Below are 6,646 nucleotides of genomic sequence, written 5' to 3' on the forward strand. Positions count from 1 at the left end.
GTGTGCATCGCCAGTTTCAGGGGGAGCCTTAAAGAGATACAGCCTTCTTTGTATGCAATGCTTCCATTAAGGAATGCCTCCCTTCCTTTCTTCGTTTTCTTTTCAAGATTTTTTTTTTTTTTTTGCTTCAGGATGCTTTTAGACAACCACATGTGCAGAACTTTCTCGCAATCCATAAATATTTTTCTTCTTTTAAGAAAGAGAGGGGAGCTTGGTTTTTCTCATATCCCACCCTCCTTAGCAAACACTTCTGTCTCGTTAAACTAAGACACTCTCTAACACTATTTTTTTAGTATTAGGGAGTAGGAATTACTTTATTCTGGCCAGGGTGCATAGCAGATAACTCCAGCCACATGCACACCACTTTGAAACTTTTCTCTTATTTATACATTTTTAACAAACAAAGAAATTAATGTTCATTGGTTCTAAGTTACATAATTCTCTTAAATAATTAGTATTCTATCTTTTACTGGTTATTTATTTCTCCCTTCTCATGCTATTTAGTCCACATTTTTCAGTCTTTTTATCATCATTTTCCCAGACAGGGAGTATCCAGCACATTTTGGATTGTCTTTGTTAGTCTCTTCTTTATCTTCTGGTATAGTTGGTTGACCTTGGCTGGACACCAAGTGCCCACCAAGCTGCTCTGTCACTCCCCTTCCCAGCTGGACAGAGGAGAGAGAATAAGATGGAAAACAATTTGTGGGTTGAGATAAAGCAGTTTACTAAAGCAAAAGCAGAAGCTTGCGCATGCAAAAGCAAAGTGGAAAAAAACTATTTATTCTCTACTTCCCATCAGCAGCGATGTCTGGTCACGTCCTGAGAAGCAGGGCTTCATCACACATAATGGTTTCTTAGAAGGCAGCCATTGGAAATAATTAATGTCCCCACTTCCTTCTCCTTTCCTTAGCTTTTATATCTGAGCTGATGTCATATGGTATGAAATACCCCTTTGATTAGTTTGGGTCAGCTGGCCTACTTGGGTCCCCTCCCAGGATCTTGCCCTCGATTGAGGAAGGAATGTTACAGTACTGATGCTGTGCTCAGCAGTAGCCAAAACACACCGTTCTCAACACCTTTCTAGCTACCAATGCAAAGCACAGCACTGTGAAGGCTACTATGGGAAATGAACTCCATCTCAGCCAGACCCAATACATCTGGTTACTCCAACATGTCCTCAGAGGGCTATAAATTCTAGAGTCCAGGTGTCCAGCCTTTAACTCCCTCAGGTTTTGTTCATTGAAGCTTATCAGGGTTAGTTTAGCAGAACTTTAAGTTTTGGTGATCTAATAATCGAACTAACAATAACAGTCTGTGAAAAGAAACTTAGATATGTGCTGGCTAAAGTGGAAAAATTACACTGTTTAAGACTAATACACTACTTATGATTAATTAAAACAACTACTTGAAAAGTTAATTAAAACCATTATTTAGAAAAAAATTGATTAGGAAAGTTATATAATTTCCAACAGCACTGTGGTCCCTTCCAACCTGATCCATTCTGTGATTCTATGTTTACATTTTTTGGCACTGCTCCTTCCCATCTCTGTTCATTGAGAATCATCCATTAATTGTTGCTGTACAGCTAGCTTGGCTTGCCATGTGGAGGAGTCGCAGGAAGCGGGGACAGCACAGAGGATGCTCCATTCTGTGGCCCGTAGTGCCCAGCTCTGGCCCAGGCAGATATCCCACCGCACTTGCTCGGAGGACAGAAAAATTTGCCCGCCACCGCTCCATGCCTGGCCTGGGGAGGCTCTTTGGGAGTTGCCTCCGAGCAGGGGAATTGCTGCATGGCAGCAAAGGAATGTGGCTTTAAGGTGTGCCTGGTGTGTCTTCATTTAAAAAAAAAAAAAAAAAGGTAAAAAGTCAAAGGGGGTACAGGATGAGATGAGATCAGACCCAATGTGTGAGCAAGAGCCTGGGACAACCTCGCTGGACAGCACTAAGGGGCACTGCCCCCTCTCTTTCCACTCTGCAGTCAGCATTGAGGAGCTGCCGGGGTAGCTGCAGCACTGTAGTGGGTTGACCCTGTCTGGCTTTCAAATACGCACCAAAAGCTGCTACATCACCCCCCCTCCCCCCACAACTCGACAGAGGAGAGAGAAAAAAACAGCTAAAGAATTCCTGAGTAGAGATAAGAACTGGGAGACTCATTTACTAACAAACAAAACAGACTCAAAATGGGGATAGTACTTAAATTTATTGCTAACAAGATAAAAACTAAAGAGTGAGAAATAAAACAGTCATAAAACACCTTCCCCCCACCCCTCCTTCCTTGCATGTTCTCTCTCCTCCCCCTCCAGCAGTGCAGGGGGACAGAGAATGGGGGTTTTACAGTCAGTTATTGTTTCCCATGGGGTGCAGTCAAGTTTTTGCACTCCGATGGTCCTCCATGATCTGCAAGGGGACACTTGCTTCACCATGGTTTTCACCATGGGATACAGGGGGGTCACAACTCTGAGTCTTTCCCCTGTTCCCATGGAGGTCCCTCCCATGGGAGACAGTCCTTGATGGACCTCTACAATGTGAATCCATCCCTTGGGCAGCAGTTCTTCCCAGTCTGCTGTCCTATGGGTCACTTCTCCATGGGGGTGCAGTCCTTCACGGATAAACTGTATCAGCATGGGTCCCCCACAGGGCCATGAATCCTACCCAGGAAAAACTTGCTCCAGTGTGGGTTTCTCTCTCCATGGGCCACAGGTCTCCTGCAGGACTATGCTCCATCTTGGGCCTCCCACAGGGGGTCACAGCCTCCTTTATGCATCCACCTGCTCCAACATGGGCTCTTCCATAGGCTGAAGGGGGAGTCTTTGCACTCCAATGGTCTTCCAGAGGCGGCAGGGGTCTCAGCTCTCAGTCTTTCCCCTGCTGGAGGGAGAGAGTGGGGCCCCTGGGCCCCTCCTTCCCTTCCTGCTGCACTGACCTTGGAGTCTGCTTGTTATCCCATGTTCTCCTCTGCTCTTCCCAGGTTGGAATTTTTCTCTGCACAACAGCTCTTTGTGCCTAAATATGTTATCACAGAAGCATTATATTATCACTTCTAATTGGCTTAGCCTTAGCCTGCAGCACGAAGTCCATCCTGGAACTGTCAATCATTGGCTCCTCATAGGATGGGGGAAGCTTCTAGCAGCTTCTAACTGAAGCCACCCCTATGGCCCCCCCACTACCAAAAACCCAGCCTCATACACCCACGACAAGCACATGCTCAGAGGAGGTCTTTCCTGGTACTCTTTCTTCCTGTGCCATGCCAGGACCGCAAAGGCTGCAGGCACCAATGCACCTTTCCATTCAATCTGTCAAACACCTGGGGCTGAGGCCATAGACAAAGCCCCCTATTGCTGGGCCACTGCCAACACAATCCTCTCTTGGGGGGCCTGTTTTGCAGAGGTGCACTGGCAGCGAGACTCCCCCAGCAGGGTTGCAAGCCACAAAGCCCCAGCACTAAGAGCAGCCTATGCACCTCACCACCAGTGCAGATTGTATTTTTGTGAAATTACCAAGTGGCACCCATTAACAGGAGTTTTCCAGGTTCACTGTCACCAGTGGAGAATTCTCTTTCCTCTCCCTTCCCCCACTTTTTCCCACACTTCCCTGTAGTGTATTGATTGCAAGGGAAATCTGCATCTTTGAAGGCCAGACCTTGTGCTCCTTACTGAGCTGTCTCCAGGAAAACTGCTGGGAGCAGCACACAGATGTACATACACAAATGATAGAAAGAAACCTAAAGGGAGCAAGAGGCTGGTCAGTTGGAGGATGAAATACAGAGCTAAGATGCAGTCAAACACATCTTATTTAAGTTTCAGCTTGGGAAAATAACTGTGCTTCTCATTAGGAACCAATGTGTCATTGCTTCTGCTTCCATTCAACCTGATCAGGTCTGATGGGATGGCAGGGCTGAGAGATGGGGAATGGACTGCTGGACAGACATTGTGGCTCAGTGTAATGGGGTGAGGATGCCGAGACTGAAAACCAAGACACTGCTGAAAGCTCAACAATAAATCCAATATTTATTACAGAAAGTGGCCAAGTAAATGGGAACACAAGAGACAGGAAAGGAGAGGAGTAAACCAAGCCCTCAGTGAAACCCTGACTCACGCAGGTGTATTTTACGAGGTTGTCTTACTGACCCCAGGATAACCAGAATTCCCCATAGCAGAGGCTTCATCCTAGGAGGGTCAGCAGGCTCACAAAGATAGCAGGCGTCCCCGCAAAAGGCAATGTTGTCCTTCATGTGAAGCTTGAGAGCCCCGAGCACGAGCCACCTGCATTTTTATCCAATTAGCCAGTAACGTCTACCAGGGCTGGTGTGGCCAGCACCACCCAACCAGAGGCCTTCGGTCCCTCCCCCCGTTATGTAAGCGTACCCCTTCAGTGCATGTGTGAGAACTTTGGGATTCCCCTTGCACTTGCGCTGTTTCACTCAAGGGATCTTATCTATTTGGGTCTGGGGGCTTTACTTCATCCTCTCCTCTTCAGTTTCTCCTTCAAATGTCCTCTACAGACAATGAGCCAATCACAGAACACCAATTAAAACAGTTTATACAAGTGATACCTCCTCTTCTCCAGACTAAATAACCCCAGCTCCCTCAGCCTCTCCTCATAGGACTTGTGCTCAAGTCCCTTCACCAGCCTCGTTGCTCTTCTCTAAACCTGCTCCAGCACCTGAATGTCTTTCCTGAACTGAGGAGCCCAGAACTGAACACAATACTCCAGGTGTGGCCTCACCAGTGCTGAGTATAGGGGAAGGATCACTTCCCTGCTCCTGCTGGTCACACTTCTTGATGCAGGTCAGGATGCCATTGGCCTTCTTGGCCACCTGGGCACACTGCTGGCTCATGTTTACCTTCCTGTCAATCAGAACCCCGAGATCCCTTTCCACCTGGTTGCTCTCCAGCCACTCTGTCCCCAGTCTGTAGTGCTGCAGGGGGTTGTTGTGACCAAAGTGCAGGACCCAGCACTTGGCCTTGTTGAACCTCATCCCGTTGGAATCAGCCCAACTCTCCAGCCTATCCAGGTCCCTCTGCAGAGCCCTCCTGCCTTCCTGTAGGTCAACACTCCCTCCCAACTTGGTGTTGTCTGCAAATTTGCTAATGATGGACTCAATCCCCTCATCTAAATCATCAATAAAGATGTTAAACAGGACTGGGCCCAGCACTGATCCCTGGGGGACACCACTAGTGACCAGCTGGATGCAGCCCCGTTCACCAGCAGTCTCTGGGCCCAGCCATCCAGCCAGTTCTTAACCCAGCACAGAGTGCCCCTGTTCAAGCCGTGGGTTGCCAGTTTTCTCTGGAGTATATTATGGGAGACAGTGTCAAAGGCTTTGCTGAAGTCCAGATAGACCACATCTACAGCCTTCCCCTCATCCACCAGGCGGGTCACCTGATCATAAAAGAAGATCAGGTTGGTCAGACAGGACCTGTCTCTCCTAAACCTGTGCTGGCTGGGTCTGATCCCTTGTCTATCCTGTAGGTGCTGTGTGATTGCGCTCAGGATGATCTGCTCCATAACCTTGCCATGCCCTGAGGTCAGGCTGACAGGCCTGTAGTTTCCCGGGTCCTCCTTGCAGCCCTTTTTGTGGATTGGCATGACATTTGCCAACTTCCAATCATCTGGGACCTCCGCAGTGAGCCAGGACTGTTGGAAGATGATGGAGAGCGGCTTGGCAAGCTCTTCTGCCAGCTAGCTCCCTCATCACCCTAGGATGGATCCCATCTGGTCCCGTGGACTTGTGAGGATCTAGGTGGCTCAGTAAGTCACTGACTATTTCCTCCTGGAATACAGGGGGGCTGTTTGGCTTCCTGTCCCTGTCTACTGGCTCCGGAGGACAGTTTCATGAGCTTTCTCTCTAGTTTTAGTCTTGTTATGTTTTTTTTTTTCCCTCTTTTCCTTCTTTACAAACATGGTATCCATCTGTATCTGTGACTATTCTAGGGGGACCTTCAAGAGCATAATGAAGGGACATTTTTTAAGCCCCTTCAGTTTACAAAATTGCCATATGGTTAAGAACAACCATGTAGAAAACTGAGAGGGTGACTCTGGGTGCAAGTTGGTGGGAGACAATTTCTCAGCACTGTGTTTGTAATCTGGAGTTGGCAGTGAATACAGCAAGATCATCATCTTGCACCGGAGTCTCTAAGCTGCATAGAGGTCAAAGTCTATAGGCTAACTGCCCCTGCTCTAGATAGTGCAATATGACACCTTTGTAGATATTCTTACATAACTCAGTTTTAACCTAACTTTTCCCTTTCAACTAAATACTTCCCTTTTTTATTGTACATCTGAAACAAATATTTCCAAAAAGCTTTCTTCTATAAGTACATAACTTCAACAGCATGCTTTGGTAACAGCAAAAGAAAATGGAATTTACAAGCATAAATAATATATGTATGTGAGTAGTACAGGGATAGGTTTTAGCCAAGATAAGAAATGACAAGTGATCCATCCTCAGCTTTACTTAAATAACCACCCTTGCAGACAGCCATTTGCTAACGGATGTCATGCCCCTCTTTCGGTCACGTGGTCTGTTGTGATTGGCTGGAAGCATCTGTTCCCCCACGGTCCGCAAGCGTGGGGGAAGGGGGTTTATTTTTATCCTTAGCGAGTGTAATAGACTGCGCCGTACTCAGAGCTTCATTGTCTCTCT

The 6,646-nt window shown here is 47.2% G+C and overlaps 1 protein-coding gene across 1 annotated transcript in view; it reads right to left on the reverse strand.

The window, feature by feature from the left end:
* The window catches only part of LOC126647314 (protein patched homolog 1-like), a 166,892-nt gene that overhangs the window by 108,531 nt on the left and 51,715 nt on the right, over positions 1–6,646 (reverse strand).

Source organism: Myiozetetes cayanensis, unplaced genomic scaffold (genome assembly GCF_022539395.1).
Source record: "Myiozetetes cayanensis isolate MyiCay16 unplaced genomic scaffold, myiCay2020 scf4, whole genome shotgun sequence".
NCBI lineage: Eukaryota > Metazoa > Chordata > Aves > Passeriformes > Tyrannidae > Myiozetetes > Myiozetetes cayanensis.